The 20,773-nt window shown below is 50.7% G+C and overlaps 1 protein-coding gene across 2 annotated transcripts in view; it reads left to right on the top strand.

Moving 5' to 3' along the window:
- The first annotated feature begins 1,580 nt into the window (after window positions 1-1,580).
- The window catches only part of gig2p (grass carp reovirus (GCRV)-induced gene 2p), a 29,481-nt gene continuing 10,288 nt past the window's right edge, over window positions 1,581-20,773 (top strand). The window contains exons 1-4 of one of the 2 annotated variants that reach the window (XM_069182633.1): window positions 1,581-1,741; window positions 11,662-11,885; window positions 16,894-17,222; window positions 17,399-17,537. The gene's annotated coding sequence lies outside the window, so the exon portion shown is untranslated. The remainder of the gene's footprint in view (window positions 1,742-11,661; window positions 11,886-16,893; window positions 17,223-17,398; window positions 17,538-20,773) is intronic. The other variant, XM_015337449.2, reaches the window with a different exon arrangement.

Here is a 20,773-nt window from a genome sequence, read left to right on the forward strand (position 1 = left end):
AGGTGTCAGGTCTCCTCAGACTCCTCCCTCTGCACCTGGGACAGGTGTCAGGTCTCCACAGACTCCTCCCTCTGCACCTGGGACAGGTGTCAGGTCTCCACAGACTCCTCCCTCTGCACCTGGGACAGGTGTCAGGTCTCCACAGACTCCTCCCTCTGCACCTGGGACAGGTGTCAGGTCTCCACAGACTCCTCCCTCTGCACCTGGGACAGGTGTCAGGATGTCTACAGGGCCCTGTCTGTAGCTATGTTGGTAGGTTCTTGAGTGGGATGTCTGGTGAATCATCGTATTTAGGCTGGGTCAGGTTCTTGGTTGGTTGGTGGCTTGACAGCCTGGTGGCTCTGTATCTGCATTGTTTGTCAGATGGGTATGATATTGAGTCAGTCAGTGGGTTTATGGCCAAGCTGGTTGGTTAATCATCTGGTGCATGGGTGTAGAGTGAGTTCTGGGGCTAGGCAGCAAGTTGGCTTATGGGTCTTTTTGGTGCAGGTCTGGTCAAGGTTTCACTGTGAAATTAGTGGTGCATATTGATTGAGCACCTTGCACAATAAGGCATTTAATTTTTTATTGAATGAATTGATTGTTGAATGCATCAATTGGGATGGAGAGGTGGTTGGATCAACACTGAACTGGTTTCCCTGTAACGTAAGTATGGCAAGGCTTTGGCCTGACTGTTCCTGTCCCCCACACTGCCGGTCTGCCCAAGGTCAGAGGGATGTCACTGTCCACTGAGTGGTCAGTGTGGGGTCATCACAGGTTTCGGTCAACCTCAGGCCGTGTCTCTCTGCCCTGGGTTGCGTCTCTGCCTGACGGGGTGAAGCTGTCAGAGGGTCTCTGCGTCTCCTTCCGCAAGCAGGGGGTTCATCGGCTGGTGCCGCAGCACTTGCTCAGGGATGGTCTTGTGTTTGTTTCCAAGGAGAAGTCTTTTTTTCCCAGGTCTCTCTTGGCCTCCGACTGAAGGATTTTGGCTGAAGTCCACACTGCACAAAAGGACCTGGCATTCCAGCTGTCTGCCTGTAATCCCGGGTGTCAGCTCGCGTTAATGTTGCACCGTGAAATCTGAAGGCGCTCAGCGCCGTGGAACATTAAAAACCACCGTCAGAATTCCTCTGGAAACGCAGCCAGTCTGCCAGGGGCATTAGCGAAGGCCGGCGGATCTCTATCTCATAGAGCGAGGGGGGAAATCAATAATTAAAGTCTGAACAGCCTGGGCTCCCAAATAAAAAAAAAAAACAGGCAGTGACTGACGCGAGACTAAATTAGCATTTCCGTTTTTTTTCCTTTTTCTTTCAGACAGACAAAGCAGACAATGGAGGGATGATACGGTTGTATGGCTGGGTAATTATCTAACCGCCCCCTCCTCCTGCCCCCTGTGTACCCCCTCCCTCCCCCCTAGCCCCTCCGCCCGTCCATTAGAAACAGGCAAACGTTCCCTCTGTTCGACAAACAGTCGTTCTGTTTTGTGCTCGTGGATTTAAATGCTTCAGGATGTCATCTGCTTTACCCTGCAGTTTTCATATTGGCTGCTGTTCTGTTGCTCTGGCCGTGTCCTTGAAAGACACCTGTCTGCGCTGATCTGCACTGCAACCCGCTGGCCTGCACCAGGGGCCAACTCGCTGGCCTGGACCAGGGGCCAACCCGCTGGCCTGCACCAGGGGCCAACCCGCTGGCCTGCACAAGGGCCCTGACTCGCTGCCCTTTCCACTCTGGACTGTGGAGGCGCCATGGTGCGCTGGTGCAGGTGTGCCTTAGACCCGTCTGTCGTGATGGCTCATTCTCTTCCTCTGCTCTGGGGCAGTAGGGCACACCGTTCAGACCGCAGAGTCCCCTCTCTCTTCTCTCCTTCTCCTGCTGGGGTCTGGTAGCGAAGAGCCCGGCCATAGTAAAATGAGCAGCTTTGACAGGCAGATGATCTCTGACCTGTCTCCCCAAGCTCAGCCAACACTGTTCTCCTGAACTTCCTGTGCCACCAGCTGTACCCGGTGGAGGTGTGGCGAGCTGCTGTTCTCCCCACTCTTGTTCCTTGCGATTACCCCCTCCACTCTGCCACGCTGTGCATTCCCGAACGGTTTGCCTTCCTATCCTCTGCTGTGCTTTTACAATGATACACTGCAGTTTTGTAAGCGTTTAAGGACTTTCTGTAGTACATTTACAATGAGAGTGCTTGGCAGAAGAAACTGCTTCAAAAGCAGATCTTGCGAACTAACCAGATGGATCCTGGCTAGCAGGTCCCGTTTGTGCAGTAAGTGACACCCAACACAGCAGGTACAAGGGTGAGGGTGCAAGCCATCACAAGAGAGAAGGAAAACTGAAGGCACCCAGGGACAATGCAATAGCAGGGCAGGCTACAGGAGTGTTTAATTCATTATTCTTTTGTTTCATAGCTTTGTGAAGACTTGCCCCTTTCTGAGAGGCAGGCAGAGGAGCAGGGCAGGCTGCTCATTATCACAGCAGTGCCATCTTTCTGTTTTCACACAGAAGGCCTGTGGCACTCCTGTGAGAAGTTCACACTGGTGCTGCTCTGAGTGCCTGAGTCCCCTGCTGGCCAGGCTGGGGTGTGTATAGCTGGGTCTGGGGCTCGAGTGAGTGAGTGAGAATGTGGATCTGGAAGGAGAGGACTCCTTCCAGATCTTTGACATGTCAGTGTATGAAGAGAGGAATGAGCTTTCTGTTTCAGTGTTGGAAACAGATTTAAAGAGACAGATGCTAGAAGCAGGACTGTATGTAGTGTGCTACACTTCCCTCTGATCGTCTGCCCAAGGGCTGACCTGTCTTCAGGGCCTTCTCACCCTTTTGGCCGAGGCCTGGTTGTCATAGGAACACCATCAAGCCCCTCATCCTTGAACCTGTAATGAGAAATCAGCTCCATATCTCCTGGCTTCCTTTCTGTTAAAACCCTTCCTTCCTTGCAGTCTGTGTCCTGAGTGATACACTGCATCGCTAATATTATATATATGTGCTAAACCAATGCCTGTGAAAAATGGACTCCTGAGAATGTCTGAACATGAGGACTGGAAGGCTGGGGTTGTGGGGCCTCAGCGCACATCGACTGATGACCACTGTCCTGCAGCGTCCCTGTCTGCCCACTCCACTAACCCAGGCACTGTGGCCCCTGAGTGACCCCTGCTGTCGCCCTCGTCCCTCTGCTGTCAGAGCTGGGCCCCTCTCTGCCCGTCTGCAGCGCCTCAGGGAGCCCCATGACAGCCGGGTGGCCAGCTGCTCATGCCCTGGCCGAGGCTGGTCAGGGCTCTGCTGTCTCCACTGTGGCTGACAGCAGGCCGCGACTCGGTCCACTTCGGGGGGCTGGAGAGCAGTTCTACTAAACCTAATAGCAGCACCTCTTTCAGGACTTTCTGACTGGAAAACAAACTGGTTCTCTGTGTCAGGGCATTGAAAGACATGCGGACAAAGGCATCGTGTTTCCATTTTGTCGAGGCCTGGGCAGCGATGTCTTTGTCTGGGGAATTGAAAGCCATGCAGTGAGGCAGTTCGGTCTTCTCTGTGTTCCTAGCTGTTTGCTATCTGCTCCTTTCATCTGTGGCCTAGATGCAAGCCTAATGCTATTCGGAGAAAACAACAACAACACAAAAAAAGCAGTAAGACGGCTCCAGACAAAGATGGGAGACCCAGGTAGAACACAGCGTCTGTTGTGTTTCAGGGGAGTCTTGGCACAGACGCAGGCTTTCCTGTAAGACTATCCTGCTGCTCCCAGCCCTGAAGGCAGCCTTTGTCCCACAGCAATGGGGACGACATTGATGATCCTAAAGCATCAACACCTGGCCTCTCAGTACCGTATAACAGCACATATAGGCTCCCTGCAGAGTCTCTCAGTAAGAGTCACTCTTAGTAAGAGTGCCGGGATTTAGACTCTTAAGTTGCAGACCTGGACCCCCACTGACCAGCTATGTAAGGAAACTCCAATTAAATATTCCCTAACTTGCTCTTGCAGAACAGCACAGTGCAGCTGGAAACTCTGAGGTCAACACCCTAGTCCAGGGAAAAGTGGTTCATGTGATTTTATGGAAACGACAGCAAGTCTGACCACAAGCAAGAGCTCAGGGGTCAGCTCACCCCCGCTGCGTGGCGGGAGACTCAGACTCGCAGGCTGTCCGCCCCCCACGCGTGGGAAGCTCTCACAGTTGATTGGTTCATGAGTCAGCCCGCCTGCGCTTCTTCATCGTGAGCTGGACAGTGGAGTAGCCGTCAACGCCGAGCTCGGGGAGCACCAACCGATCTTTAGCTCAAGAGAAAACCTGCTCCCCTGACCGGACTGGGGCCGTGCTTTCTGATTGGGATGGAGTTTTACCAGCCAGGAGAGGGCGCTCTGGAGCAACCATGGTGTGGCAAGCAGCCTAGGTGGTGTTACAGCGCTCGTCTTCCTTTCTGCGTTTGCTTCAAAACTGCAGGTGCAGGCCTTTGCACGAGGCTCTGTGGACACATCTGAAGAGCTCTGTCTCGTTACAGGCTCCTCTGCAGATTTATCTGTGTTTTTTTTACCGTGAGCTCCCATTCTGAAGTCCTTCTTTCAGCTAAATCCGAAGTAGGAACATGCGCCTGTCTCTGCAGTAACCACGGCACAAGTCAGAATGACATTCTGACACATGCCCGAAGCGCCAACGTGTGTGGATGCTTGGAGGGGCGTATCTCAGAAATCCTGAAATAACGAACGTGGTGCAGGAGCACGTGTGTGTGTGTGGTGCAGGCTCTCCTGGTGAGAAGGAGCAGAGTTGAGCAGCCGTTTCGCATTCGAGCAATGAGGGCGAGCCACACGGAGGAGCGAATGAGCTAGAGCCTGTTTGTGCTGCTATACGGTACTCCCTAGTGACGAGGGAGGGGGTGGGGAGGCGAGCTCGGCTTCAGGTTCTGCAACACGATCCGTCTAACGGGGCTGGAGCCGGGGGGGACAGAAAAGAGGAGAAGAAGCCGGAAGGGCTTTGTGAGCCCCACTACAGGAAGAAGCAGATTAGCCGTGTGCTGGTGTCAGCTATGCATGTGTACCACATGTTACCTCCCTGGCACCTCATGTTGACGTGGCCATACAGTGGCTTCTCATGCTGGGGGTCATGCCTGGCTATTCCTCTCTGTGCTCTGCCCTAGTTTTACTTTACACTGTGCTCTACTGCACTTTATGCTTCGCTGTTGAGCCTGGGGAAGGTTAGGACTGGCCGGCCACTTCAGGCACAGTGGTGGGCCTCCTTGTGTGATGGTGATGCACACAGTTGTTTTTAAGGCATCACTCAGCTTTAACTGGGTTTATGTCCTTGTATACACAGGCCAGGGGAATGCAGTGAATGAACTAACATTCAACAGCCTCTTGGGATCTGTCACAGAATGCTTTAATTATCTTCTGAGACTTTTAGTTTTTAGATCTGGACAAACCGGCAGAAACGGAGTCTCTCGCCAGCCCCTTTTGCTGACTTTCCCAGCTCTCACATGCTTTATTCATGTTTCTCAGAGACGCAGACAGACAGCCAAGCACAGCAGACAAGGTGACAATTAGGGGCCAATAGGCAACAGGAAACTGGAGCTATTTGAAGTCCCGCCTCTAGGACGACGGACAGACTCGATGAATGAAAGTCTTTCTCGGCCCCGATTCAGCATGGATCCTCAGGCCCACGCATTTCAAAGGCCGGGGTAATTTGGTTGTGACTGAAAATAGCTTCTGCCTAAAATTAGACTTCATTATACAACTTTCAGATACTTGAAGTGCTGTAAGTGAACCGCAGGGAATGTAGCTGGAACTGTTTCTTTTCCTTATTTGCTGGGCATTGCTAAAGACCCGGCAGGAGTTGCACTCGTGTTCTGCCCAGTTCAACCAAGTGACTGCCGAATCCAGGCTTCCCAGTCACTGGTGGACTATCGTACTTCCCTGACACTGGAGTATCAGTGTTGGACTGGTAGTTCTGAGGGTTAGGATGATTGATTGTGGGAGGCTTGGTCAGATGTCTTTTCTGAGAAACTCAAGTAGATCATTAAACAAGAAGGTTGGTCAAGCATGGGCATGGAAAATTCTAATCTCCCGCACAGATTTTTTGGTTGTTGGAGACATGCAGATTTGACTCATATCCATTGAATCATTGTGTTTTAAGGGTCCAGGTTTGCAAAAGGCAGCTTGCTAATAGAAGCTGATGATGCTGACAACAGTGCTGGTGGTTAGATGTGGGCAGGAGTAATATGAATTCGGAGGGTTATGCTTCAGAGGGCTGGGGTTTGGACTGAAGAACACACTGAAGTTGGAAACAACCTGAGGCTGCTGTGTGCATCTTGTTGAGCTGTGGGACTCCCCAGCCCCTTGCTGAAACAATCCCAGTCAATGAGTGTCTTCAGTTCAGGCTGTGCCTCTCATGCCCACCTGTCCTGCCCTCTCTGTGAAGATCAGCCTGCAGCCTGCGTCCACACAGCTGCCCATCCAGAAGACATGCTGGTTCTACCCGCAGTCAGGATCCACCTGGAAAGGTTTTGACTCTGTCGAGCGCATAGGAGAAGGTGACTCCATCTGCTGCCTGCTCACTCATGGGCAGCAGTGGGCTTTTGACAGAACGGGCAAGGCATGTGCTTCAGGAATGGCATCAGACACTGGCAGTGAGAGTCGTGGCCCTCTCTCACACCCCTCCCCCTTCCCCAAGTGTGTGAACGGAGGAAAGAGCAGGAGAGAGAGAGGGAGTCTGTGTTTTCATTAACCTCGGAAGTTGGCTCGCGCAACAAATTGTTCAGGGGGCTGATTGAAAGAAAAAGAGACAAGAAAGAGAGGAAGGAAGAAAGGACAGGCAAGAGAGATAAAAAAGCAAGCATTTCTGAACCCTTCCAAGCAAGGCCCTAAGAGCTTTAAAAGTAGGGGGAAACCGCAGTGATATCTGCCATGCGTGGAGCTCCTTGACCAAAGGAGCAGAAAGACACTGCTGTATCAGTATTATGTCTTGCTGCGACATGTGCGAGCAGTAAGTCTAAAGCAAGTTTTCATGTGCTGAAACCTGTCAAATGTCAGTTCAACTGATGCAGTTCCAAAGACAGAGGGGGTTGAATAGTGAAAGCAAAATGGCGGTCAGTACATGTTAGATAGATAAGACAGTGTTACAGCAGCCCAGCCCGAGACAAGCAAAAACAGACATCAGAATATAATTGAAATACATACAGTAATACAAAATAAATATATAGGTGTGTGCAAAATATGCTCATAGTCACTGTAACAACAATAAAATATGTGCAAAATGTGCATAGGTATATACAGATTGAGTGTCCAAAAAAAGTACAATGGTGCAACATGCTGTCCATAGATGAGCAGATGAAGGGCTGACAGTCCTAGCCTAGGGTTAGTGTTATACACCCTGACAGCCGCCGGGAGGAAGGACCTGCGGAAATGTTCCCTTGAACACCATAGCTGGAGCAGGCTGTTGCTAAAAGTGCTCCGCTGCCTAATAACAGTGTCATGAAGCGGATGAGAGGTGTTGTTCATGATGGCTGTGAGCTTGGTCAGCATTCTCCTCTCAGCCACCACCTCCAGGGGGTCAAGGCTCAGTCCCAACACAGAGCCAGCCTTCTTGAAGTTTGAGTCTATTTGCATCTCTTGTCATGATGCTGCTGCCCCAGCACACAACAGCGTAGAAGATGGCTGCTGCCACCACTGATTCATAAAAAATGTGTAGCAGTGTTCCACACACACCAAAGGACCTGAGCCTCCTAAGAAAATAGTCGGCTCTGACTTTTCTTGTGCAGGGCATCAGTGTTAACAGACCACTCCAGCTGATCATTCAGGTGTACCCCTAAGTACTTGTAGGACTGCACCCCCTCTATGTCCTCACCTTGGATGGAAAAAGGGTTCAGCGGACTCTTATTCCTTCGAAAGCCCATGACCATTTCTTTAGTCTTGCTGGTGTTTAGCTGGAGATGGTTAAGATGACACCACTCCACAAAGTTGGTAATCAAGCTCCTATATTCCTCCTCCCTGCCCTTCCTAATACTCCCCACAATTGCAGAGTCATCCAAAAACTTCTGCAGATGGCATGCCTCAGAGTTGTGTCTGAAGTCAGAGGTGTAAAAGGTGAACAGGAATGGAGCGAGGACAGTCCCCTGTGGAGCCCCAGGACTACTATCAACCTGTTCGGACACACAGCTCTGTAGCCGTACATACTGTGGCCTGCAGGTCAGATAGTCTATAATCCAGGACATCAGGGGAGTGTCCACCTGCGCCGCCCTTAGCTTATCTCTCAGTAAAGGTGGATGGATGGTGTTAAAGGCACTGGAGAAGTCAAAGAACATAACTCTCACATGTTGTGCCAAGGAACAACTATGCATCTGCTCTCACCAGAAGAATACTTGCCATGTTTGGAATTAATTTACAGGAGTTACACACAACATAACCAAGAATAGTGGTCAGGCAGCCATGTTAGTCTAGACAGGAGTCAGACAAACATACTGTAGCACTTTCGGGTTTACGTGGGTAGGCGCCCTCGCTGCTGTTGCCTCAGGTCGGCCCCCCACCGCTGGGGGCTCGAACCCAGGCCTCCAGCGTCACTCAACAGGGAACCAGCCAGCTGGGCTAAAGGGAGATCTCCCATCAGCCCGGCGGCTGAGGTCCCTGCTACTCACAGGGAAGGGCGGGGACGTCACCGTGCTGACAAGCCGGCTCACACAACCTGTAATGTCGGCCGTTTGCGTTACAATACGTAATGCTGCAAACAAGAGGAGGCCAATCTGCTTAACTTGGCGTTTAGTAATTAATTGAAGAAGGATCTCATCCAGCTGTTTCTTGAAAGAAATCAAGGTCTTGGTGTCGGCAATATGGCATGGTAGCTTGTCTAATGTCCCATTTACACTTGTATTCATCCTGTTAGTGCTAGAAATATACCTGTGAAGTTAGTGGAGTTAATCTGTTAAACTTTGCATGATGGCCCGCCCTTATCAAAAAAGTTTAGGACCCACTGCAGGTGTAAAAATTATTGTAGCTTTTAAGTTGGAAACTTTTGTTGTTGGATCGATCTGCCAGGCTTCAATACAATAATTTCAGTGGTTCATATGAAGATTGTAAAAGGATTTTGCAAAATGTAGTCCAAGCCAAACTCTAGGTTTCCATTTTCTTCTGCTTTTGTCGTACTTACGAGAGCTATTTTACAGTCCTGTTACTCCAGCCTCACTGGGAGAGCTACACCTCCACATCTGGACTCCCTGAGTGCGTGAATCACACTCATGCTTGGGGGGGCCACACCCTCAGCACAACAGAAGAACCTGTTTAAAACTCCCTTCAACGAATCCAGCCTCTCCAATAACATTGTCCACCTGTGTTGATGTATGGGGTCCCAAAATGACGCACAAACTCGTTTGTGTGTCATACTTTACAAGACCTCGGGACTGCACTCAGCACACTGCTGTGCAGAATGGGCTGAATCAGTCAGTCCTGCGGCACACAGCCCGTCTTTGTCAGGCTCACCAGAATGGGGCTGGGCAGCGTTGGCAGGAGCGATCTGTTTACAGACTCCCAATAGCCGGCCCTTTGTCTGTCCGTATTGATGGAATCTGAAAATAAGCAGATTTTCAACGGATATTAATGGCAGGTCTGGGACAATGGCAGCCAGGCCCAGAAGTCCGAAACAAACGCTCCTTTCATGTGGCCGGAGCGCAGTGTGGTGGTGCTGTCGGCCACCAAGTGTTGGAGCAAAGAGACAGTGACAATATCTGCCCCCTTCTCCAGCCACTACAGTGCATGCTTTGCCTGCTCTCAGTTACTGACAGAGCCCCATCAGTTTGACATGTCAGGAAGTGCATCTGTACTCCAGTATATGGTGTAATATACTGGACTGAACACAAGCTGGTTGAACTTAGTAGGAGGCTAGGTGTTAGCTGAGTTAAATGAAAAGTTCAAGCCCTAATCTGCTGCTGCCTAACTGAGAATAAACCCTAAGTTACTAAACCTCCTTTGCTCCGAGCTTCAGATGGGACGTCAAACCTCAAGTTCTGGTCTTTGTGGTTGTGCAGCAGCAGTTGTTGACGTCTTGGGTCAGCTCCCTAGTCTCCGCAAGTCACTCTGGGGAGGGGAACAGCTCCAGAATAGGTGATTATTAGTCATGTGTTATTGCTTAGTGCTGTGTGGTGCATCTCGGCAGCCGCTGACCAGAGCAGAGTGAGGTCAATCAGGCTGCCTGGGTGCACCCTGGGAAGCAATCCTGCAGAAAGTAAGAGCTACTAAAACTACTGACCAGTGCAGGGTCACGGGACAAAAACTATCCAGAAAGCCACTGTGCTGCAGAGATTGATGTTTATCTCTGGGATCACAGAAAGTCCACAGTCCTTATCAGGAGGACCAGTGAAACCAGTCTGATTGTATGACCTGCTGGTGTTGTGTCCAGGGCTCACCCACAGCACCTGACTGGCCTGTGAGTGAGGAACGCTGTTCTTCACCTGGTCTGAGGGGAAGTCGTCTGTTTGCACTGTCAGCCCAAGACCCTGAACCCCGTCAGAGCTGGCCAGGGGAAATTTGAACGAGGTTCCCAAACCCCAACAGCAGGCTTCCAGACCAGAGGTTACAAACCACTTCTGCTCGTCTGCCTGTTCTTTATTGATCCTTCATTCCCGTCAGGTTGTATTTATTTTCAATCAGACCTTGTGTTCTACGGCAGGAAGAGCTTCTTTTGCAAAGTGCTGGAGACTTGCTCACGGGCGCAAAGTCGTTAGTGTGGTAGTTCAGGGATCTGAGTGAAAAACAGTGAAGAGTGCTGCCCTCACTGCCTCATAGTCCCTAGGTGTCATGATTGTAGTCCCTCCCCCTTAAGGGCGCTCCGGCTCTTTCACTTCGGACTTGATGTTGTTCACCTGCCCCCTGTTGCAGCCTGTTCCCAGCCCACCTTAAAAGCCAGACGCCCACTCAGTTCTGGGCTCTGCATTGATTCCTGTAACGTGCGAGCCCGGGACCTGGAATCGCCTGGCTCCGTTACGGTTTTATTTTCTGTTCCTGTTCTCCCTGCCGGTTCCGATCCGGTTCTTGTTTTTATCCTTTTTAGTCCCGGATGGACTGCCTGGCTTTGTACTTTGCCCGTTTTGGATTCCCCGTTTGGATGACTTCTGGATTGTTCGCCCCCCTGGACACCTGCGCACTTTGGACACGCCCCCCCGTTTTCATTCCCGACTCGTGAATGCCTTTTTTTCCCCTGTGTTTTCTCACTCCACCCCGGATTGTGTCGTCTGCATAGGGCCCTGAAAGAACTCGATCGTTGCACTAGGTCAGGCATTTTGTCAAAATATTTGCCCTGTGGAGTAAGTGTGTATAAACACATGATTTACAGACATTTAAAGGAGTCAGAACCAAACCAAGTAGCTTTAATAATTCTACTGCATGACGTCTTCTTTCCTGAACTTTAGATCTCTATCCAGGTGGAGTTGTGAGCAATGAGTGGACATTGCCTGCTTGCCCTGTGGCTACCGTGACATGAATCAGAGGGCACAAGTGGAAACTGCTTGGAAGGGCATTTAAAACCGAGAACAGGAGGCTCCCCTTTACACAAAGGGTGGTGGGAGTGTGGAGCAAGCTGCCCAGCCATGGCGTTGAAGCCGACAGCCTGGCCTCTTTCCTCAGTTGACTACTAATTAGCTGTCAGGTTAGGATGGCCTAGTGGCCTCCTCTATTTTGTAACCAGTCTGATGTTCATACTTCTTATGTTTGTGGAGCTGCAGGTCCCAGCAGGCCATGATGACACCACGCCTGCATCCAGAGCTGAGGCGGCAGGACCGACTGGGAATCTTGCAGTACATGTACAGTATGTCTCCAGGGAAGGAACTGAGGAACATCTCATCAGCCCCTCGGCTCAGCAGAGACGGCATAGGCAGGTGGGCCACTCCCAGCCCACTGGAGGCAGGAGGGGGTGGCCGTTAAAGAGCTGTGAACACGCTGGGCACATGTAAGTAAATATTTGGAAATCATAAAATCTTCCACAAGTGCCTGTAAACACTGCCATGCCGTGGAAAAGATCCAAACACCCAGCCCGAGACGTTTATTTTTTAAGAACAAGTAGCAGATTAAGAAATGATAAACACACACCACTGCACTGTTGTTATTATTGCCATTAGTTTGGGTGACACCCGCAGATAAGACCAGATTTCGGCAAGTGCTTTAAACTGTGGATCTGCACGTGACCGGTTTGTAAAATTGTGATAGGTTCTGGTATAATCAAAGCGTATCGGCCAATTTACAATGAATAAGACTTTCTGAAATGCTTTCCTGGTGGCAGATTCTAACTGGCCTGTAAAGCTGTTAATAGATAGCGATAAAGGTAGTTAGAATTAATCAGTGATCGTCTGCCTTAAAGTATATGAACGCTGTGCGAACCCTTAAACCTTTGTCCCAAACTGGAGCCCGCTGGCACACAGAGGACTGCGAGTGTCATCCCTGGCACGGCCCAGCCTGCCCTCCCCTCAGCCTCCCGGCGTCTCCCGAGAGACCCGGCTCATCCCTGCCTCCGCCGTGAGCTGCAAGCCATCCTGCTGGTAGCTGCTAATTAAAGAGATGGAAATGTTTCCTGCATGCGAGGCGTTCGCTCTGGATGCGCAGAACGGATGTGTCATCCTCCCTGGGAATACCCCTGGAATGGGAATGTCGGGTGGCGGATATGGAAATTGGATGCCTGAGGCACAAAGGTTCTCCTGGTGAGCAGTTTTACTCAGACGCTATGCGGTGTTGGAGCTGTGTTTTCCTCTTGTCCCTTGCTGCTGTTGAAAGGCAATGTGCTGGAAAACCAGAAAACTGGGGAAAGGGAGTTAACTGATCTGGAATTTCTTCCCTTCTTTCCTGGGAGGCCTGTGGCATGGATATGCAGGCAGCTGCTCTGCAAGCTTGGGGAAGGGCCTGGGTGTCACCCAGTAGGGTTGGGACAACAGTGAGCACATAACGCATCACCATGGACACAGAGAAAAGCAGCAAAAGCAAAGAGCCGCAATCGCTGTGCTGCTGTCCTGTCTGGTCACTGCCAGGCCGTGGTCCGGCATGTGACAGTCCTCTGGCCCCGCCTCAGCCGTGGCTTTGGGTTGGCAAACACTGGGCGTTGTGAGAACTGTGGTGTGCCATTGTCAGGCCCACTGTGAGAGTAGGTTCCCAAGGGCAGACAGTGACTCCTTCCAAAGGCAACACACTGACGTGCTCTCACCTTCACACACAAGAGAAGGAGAGTTGGCATCACCCTATAGCACAGAGACCAGTGGCATCACTCCTGTAGCACCCTAGCAGCACCAGCGTCTCACTGGGACCAGTCACTCCCCCAGGGTCTCACTGGGACTAGTCTCTCCCACAATACCAGCGTCTCACTGGGACCAGTCACTCCCCCAGCGTCTCACTGGGACCGGTCACTCCCCCAGCGTCTTGCTGTGCTGTCGGACCCCTCACTGTCTGTGCTGAGGACAGTGCAGCTGGACCACTTTGACATCTAATTCAAGCCGCAAACTGAACCTGCACACTGGACTGAACCATGTAAGACTAGTTCACTCTGCCCAGTGGTGATCTGGACAGAAGAAGCAGCAGAGAGCACTGACAGGAGAAGATGTAGTTATTCAGTAACACGGCACGCCGGTGGGCCGAAGACCCTCTTTCATATTGTGTCTTTGTTACTCGCCATGCTGGATTTTCCCAAGCACTCTGCAGCGGTGTCCTGGGAAGACTTTCAGACTTGATGTGTGTCGCACCAACATGGAGCAGCACAGCGGTTTACAACGATAACTCACTTTCACTGCAGACTTCGTTTGGCTTCTGCCTCTGCTGTTTCTGAGAGGATTTAGCTGTTTGTTCCTTGTCATCTCGGAATGTGAGGACTAGAGAGCCAAGTGCAGCTCGTAGCCCACACTGGGGGTGGAGAGGGGATTAAGCTGGCAGGGAGAGCAGCAGAATCGTGCCTTGGGAATGTCGGTGACACACAAGCCCACAGATGACATCTGGGGTGACAGCCACTCTTTATTAAGTGCAACACTGAACTTTATAAATACACACATATTTATAAGTGAAACACTAGAGAATGTTGCACTTACTGTACCATACTGTAATGGGGCGGTGTGGTGGCTCTATGGCTCAGGACCTGCGCCTGTGGCTGGGAGGTTGCCGGTTCAAATCCCACACCTGGCAGAGGAATCCTACTCCGTTGGACCCCTGAGCAAGGCCCTGAACCCCAACTGCTCCAGGGGCGCTGTACAATAGCTGACCCTGCGCTGTGTGTCTCATGGAGAGCAAGCTGGGGTCTGAGAAAAGACAAATTCCTAATGCCAGAAATTGTATATGGCCAATAAAGTGATCTTATCTTATATCTATAGAATTCAAGGACTGCCTCACTTGCGCTGGACCACTGTATTCCAGATACTGACATCCAAAAACCACATTCAGTACTTTACCATCTTGGTTACAATGGAATACATCCAGGCTGTTCAGTGTCAAAACGTTCCCAACAGCACAGTTCATCTGCCTTATTTTACCAGCCACTTCCATTATGGTCAATCTTCGACAGAGATCTGGCTAATCAAGTATGAGCCTTAATGTTTTGGGCAGGCGATGTACAATACTGATTAATGCCTTCTGAAAGTCCAACTTGACACATTTCCACAGGGCTGGGCTGCTCCCAGTACGTGGAGAAGGCCCGTGGCTCTGGAGCCCAGGAGGCGTTCGCAGTGAGACTGACTACGAGGGGGCTTCTGAGAATAGGACTCTGCCCCTTTAAAGACTGAAACAAGAGTACCTTAAATGCACTTTTCTTACAAGGGAGAGAGCCAAGAAAGAAAGAAAGAAAAAAGAAAAGCAGCCAAGAAAAAAAAATCCCATTCCTTTCCCTGCCCCCCACTACAAAGCTGTTGAGTTGCCATTATTCATGATGTAATATTTCGGGTGTCGGTTTGCTCGCTGCACTGTTCGGTGAGGGAGTCCTGTTGCTAGGAGAGGAACGGCACAGCTGCCTGTCATTGGCTGGGTGGACCAGCCTGCTTGGCCAATCAGCCTCTGAGAAGCATCGGGACCGAGCCGGCAGGCCAGACACAATTAATATGTTTGCCGTGTTGGGGCTGAAGTGGACTGAAAGGTAAATTTATTGGAAAGGTTGAGGCAGAGGAGGTGTGTGTGTAGTGGGTGGTTAGGTGGTGTGGCAGAGACAGGAGTTATTACCCCTTTTTTAATGTGTGAAGGAAATAGACACACCATTTAGTTCACAGAAGTGAGTGGACTAAGACTTCTTGTTATCTACCTGGATAAATATTCATACACCAGCATTCACTTGTTAATCCTGTTTTTGGTGTCACTGAGAACGGTACATGAGACGATAGACGACGTATTAGGACGTGCTTCGCCTGACCCAGAGCTCTGCCAGACCCAGAGCTGGTTCAGTTGCCTGATTTGGTGTTTTTTCCTTTGCAAGGTGCCTGCTGTGTGCCTGGCCTTCAGGCTGCTGCTGTGTCCCTGCAGAAAAGCCCAGGTACCCTGAGCTATCAGTGAGACCTGCCGCCTGCACACACTGGAGAGGCTGGAGCTGGAATGGGGATTAGAGCTCAGGTTCAGATGAAGGGGTAGTCTGGGGGCTGGGGGTGATGGAGCATTCGTAGGTGGATGTATCTTGAGTTTCTGATCTGACAGCAGGGGCACAGCCAGTCACTCAAGGACAGGCGGACACTCCAGGACCACTGTGCCAGGGACAGGGGAGAAGGGGACAGGGACACTCTGGGACTTTGGCAGGAGCCTGGGTGCAGACTTCAATGGCGTTGAAGCAGCCAAATAAGAAACCGTTCATAAAATGTTAACTGTCTGGAAACTCAGTTCTCTGTTGGCAGTCCCTTCCGTTCAGGCAGGTGTAGAGCATCAGCTTGCTGCCCCTTGCCGCAGAGGTGCCCCTGAGACACTGGCCAGGTCAGCTGGGGGTTTGTCTGAACAGCTCTTGGGAATACTTGCCCATGCCGAGTACAGTCCTTGTGTTATTGACTAAACTATACAGTGTTCTAATGGAGCAGAACTGGCTTTACGCAGTCTGTGCCTACATTTGCCCCTGACACCTGTAATGACCCTGAGAAGAAGCCACTGCAGATGGAAACAGCCTCAGAGCAGTGATGGCCAGGCTGGACACCAAGCTCACTCCTGCCCAGCAGAGGAGACAGGGCGTGACTCTGACCCAGACTGCTCTCCTAGGATATTGATCAGCCCTGTCTGGGAGACAGTCTCCCAGCCCCCTCGCCTGCAGCTCATCAGGGCTCATTACCATGGCCTCTGGATGACCTTACACGGTAGCCAGTCTGCCGACCTTTGGCCTCCTCAATAACAGAGGTTATGACCCCTTGACCAGTTAAATAAAGTCGGCCTCTTTTGCAGTCCTGAGCAGCAGTTCTGTGGTCACAGACCACACAACACAATACCGTCTGTGCCTGCTGGTTTTTATTGAAGAGCCCTTATGCACCTTGGATTAGATGGGCCATAATTGAGAAGTCTTTGAAGTGTTTAAAGAGTTGATAATGGGTTAGCAGGGTAGCCTGAAGAAAGCTTTTTTCAGGACTGGTGAGCTGGTAATTGCATCCTTCTGTGATTTGTGCATGTTTGAGTGTGTGTCTTTGTGTGGGCATAAGAATGGAGCTAACTATTTAAAATCAAAGGCACGCACCTTAATAAATATTTTATTACCTGATCTAAATAAATAACAGAGACAGTAGATATAGACGTCAATTACACAGATGCATAAAAATAGCCGATCGACAATAACCAAATCTGATAGACTAGCAAGCAGACCAGCAGGTACAGCAGGTGGTTCGGTACGGATCAATCAGTGCAGACACACGCTCGCGGGCGTACGAGGTGCGTCTTCCCTGATTTCAGGTTTCGCTGCGCCAGTGTCTGCAGCAGGACGCACGCAGCTGCAGCCTGACGTCCGTGTGATTGCTGACCCCGCGGTTCCCCTTCTCCAGCAGGAGTCCAGAGTGAGGGGAGTGTGTACGATCAGTCCCGGATCTATCAGCGGACTCTGCCCCCCCTTCCTCCTGGGAGAGTACTGAGGGGCCACTCTGCCCTCCGCCGCCCCACCCCATCCGTTTCGTCCCGCCACACCTGGGGCGCGAACCCGGGTCTCCGGCGGAACGCACCAGGGAGCCAGCCGGGTGAGCTAAAGGGCACCTCCCCCAGCCCAGGGCGATGACGTCCCCGCGCTACACCACGCCCATCCGCCTCACTGACTCCCTCGCTCAGGGTTGACATCACAGCCCCGCTGGGATCAGCCCGGGATTCCTGTGGGTAGCAGGTAGGAAACCAATTCCTGAGTTTCTATTCCAACCTGCGCTGCCCCTGCTAGGGTTAGGGTTCTTCTTTATGAAAACTGTTACTGTCCGTCGCTCTGTTCCGCTTTTTTCCGGGGGTAAAAACCAACAGCGACCGCAGCAGAATTTCCTTGCTGCTGTTTTGGGTTTTTTTTTGCAGGTTGGGCAGGGAAGTGGTGACATGCCAAATGGCTGCTTGAAACCTCAGTGTCGCCCCACTCCCGGATTGCGAAGTGGTAGCGGCTCACTGTACAGTAAACCTGTCGTTTGCAAACGAGGACAACCCCACCTGCACATCCGTGAGTTATGAGTTTAAAATCCCATTGGGACTGAAACGTCTTAGCATCTGTAGCTGCCCTAGCATGAGTATGCAGCAGACACAGGGCCTCACGCCTTTCAGGACCCTCGTAAAATGAGCTTTGAACCTGTACGTGCCGAACACGCAGCTGTTTGGATTTGAAGCCGGAGGTGTTGGAAACGTTAGCCCAGGGATAACTTTTCTGACACCCCGAGCGTCGTGTCAGCGTGCCAGGCTTCACGGTCTCGTCGTCTTTTGATCCTTGACGCGTTCTGTGGTTGCGGAGCCGTCTCCTCCCGGGAGACGCGTCCTGCCTGAGCAGGGGGGCGCTCTCGTTACAGAGGTCCAGCCGCGGCGTGAACTTGACCCGGCGACCCCCGTGTCCACACTCGAGAGGTACACAGGTGTTTTGATCAGGTTTGGAGAGAGTGGGGCTCCTCTAAGAAAGGACCTGTGGGACCTGCTCTGCTGGAGGGGGGCCGTTCCACAGACAGGGAGGCAGCGAACTCAACGCCTGAACACGGCGGGCGCCAACGTGCCCGTGTCGTGTGGCCTGACGTTGCAGGGCCTGACGTAGACAGTGGAAATGTGAGCAAGGCTGACGGTTGGACTGGCAGGGGGAGGGCCTCGAACCACAGCAGGACAGGCGTGAATGGGATCTGTGGCGGACCGGGGTGTCGTGCCTGGCGGGGTTTCTCTGGCGAAGATTCGAAACGGACGGAAGCTGTGCTTCCTGTTCGGCGTGAAAGTTTTATCTTGGTTATTGTTTCCTCCCCTCCTCGCTGACCTTTTGGTTTTCCTGGTGGTGCCCCCCCCACCACGGTGGTGTCTCTTCACACATCGGAAATATTCAGGTCATATTGTGTGGCTGCTCTGTACCAGCCTCACATGACCCCTGCACCCATTCAGCTCCTGCTGTGAAGAGGGTTTCATTCATTATCTCTCTCTCTCTCTCGGCTTATCGCCCTCTCTCCGTCAGTCTCTACCCTTCTTCACCCTCCCTCTCCCGGCACGTCTCTCCCTCTCTCCCTCTCTCTCACCTCGTCAGAGGCCCGACAGCTGCCCTTCGTGACTCCACGCGCTCCTGTGGCATCCCCAGGCTCATTCGTTATTATTACAGTGACTTCTTTTTCCTAAGCTCGGGCAGCGATGGGTTAAACAATACATAATGTGGGTTTGTTACAAAATTATCATCTGGAACTAATAAAAGTCAAGACGAGCCCCGAGTATAATTAGTTTACTCACAGCCACAGGAGAATGCGAGTCGGAGTGCCATCTAGTGGCCGGCCTGGCAGCCGCAGTCTGTGGGGCCCCAGCCTGATCGATGGGATTGGAGCTTCCTCCCGGCCACTTCCTTTACAGTGAGGCGCCATGGCAACCTGGGGCCCACTGCTGAGGTCTGAACTTCCTCCTTCGAGCATTGTTAAAAAAAAAAGGCATATTTTTATTCTTTTTGATGCCTGCATATTAAATTGAATCTCCAAACACCCCGTTTTCATTTTTTTCATTACAGATGTGAGTTTTAAGAGACTGAAGCCGTTTTTCCGCTAATGGGGTCATTAATTTTAACTAATGGATGTTAATCAGCCTTCATTTTGAAATTAACACTGTGTTTAACCATACTAGTTAAACTGTGTGTCTCTATCAGTTTCATTCTAGTAATTATTTTCTGATGTAGGACGGTACAACTTTAAAAATCAAGCATTCTAACACAGCTTGAAGAAAATTGTGTTTTGATTGTATATTTATGCATACATAATGACTAACATTTCTGTAGTGAAATGTTTTCTTTTTCCCTTCACTTAAAATTTTGTTCCCAATTGAAAAACCTTTGCCCAGAAGAAAAAATTAAAATTTCAAGGCATTAAAAAGTTGGTTACTTTCAAACGTAAAATGCTACATAAAAACCAAAAGACAAACAGACATCATGCTCGACTGTACATATATATAGCATTGCTATAAATAAAATAAAAGTCAAAACTGCCCCAGGATCCATGTCAGCTCTCAGCTTCTGGAAATACCGTTGGAACAGGCACAGATAGGGCCACCTAAGGCCAGGGTCCTTTCTACATTTCCTGAGGATTTCTGTTGAACCTGGACAGCAGCTTAGATTAGAGAAAATGAAGACCGTTTCATCTACTGTATGGAAGTGCTCATAGAAATGTTAGAAATTACATTAAGTTACATTTCATTAAGTCAGTCACTTATATATTTTTAATTGGGAAGTTTTGTATATTTTAGATTTTAGAAAAACACCTCGGTTAATTGGTGTGCATTTCAGGCAGTTCTCAGAAGAAACAAGTTGTCATTAATGGAGCAGAGAGAAGGAATGGACTGTCGAAGACAGGAGGAGGGACTAGAGAGGGAGAGCAGCCCGATACACAGCCTGAGGAGCTGGCAAATGTAGGACATAGATGGACAAAGTGGGTTTGTGCAGGAAGATCAAACTGACAGGAGGCATGAGAGACAGAGGAGAGAGGGGAGAGAGGCTGGGAGGTGTTCTCGTACGGCATGGGGGAAATACAGGAGTCAGGGAAGAGGTCCTGCCACACCAGCAAGCCCAGATCCTCCGCCTACTCCTCCCGACTAGACCTGCAGCAGCCAGGAGAGATCAGGAACAAAGGACACAGTACAACCCCCCAAGAGCCTTTCACTGAAACACGACAGCAATTCTGTTTCAAACCTCCTCAAGCCTTGGTCTTCCTGCAGTCACCTGCTTCATGCTGTTGTCGAGCTGAACCTAGAATATTTTCAAGCAAGTCCTTTGTCTGTGGCATGGTTTTCTCATATACTGTGTCATAACGCTTGTATTACTACTGTTACTAATAGGTAAACCGTATTGGTTACCTAATACTGTATTGTTTTCATATTAAGAAAATAATGGATGTAACCCTGCGGCAGCCTGCCTGTGCTGCAACACTTCAGATCCCCAAATAAGGCAGTCCCATTCCCAGAGTTATTAAATTCACACAGCTGCTGTTCGAGTCCCAGGGGTTCCTGACCTGCTTTAAATAAAGCTCTGTGACTGTCTTCGGTTTTTGGGGTTACCCAAGTCGATGGGCACTGTATGATTTCATACCCCCGGAGTCCACAAGTCTGTATTCTTTCCGATTCCTAGACAACACGTACCAGCCTGCTCTGTAATAAAGTATGCGGTGTGCAGGACGCGTTCGCAGTGTTTCAATAGGCGAAAGTCGTTGTGCATTGAAGCCGACAGCTGGGGACGTGCTCCCTTGA

This window comes from Lepisosteus oculatus, chromosome 23 (assembly GCF_040954835.1).
Source record: "Lepisosteus oculatus isolate fLepOcu1 chromosome 23, fLepOcu1.hap2, whole genome shotgun sequence".
Taxonomy (NCBI): Eukaryota; Metazoa; Chordata; class Actinopteri; order Semionotiformes; family Lepisosteidae; genus Lepisosteus; species Lepisosteus oculatus.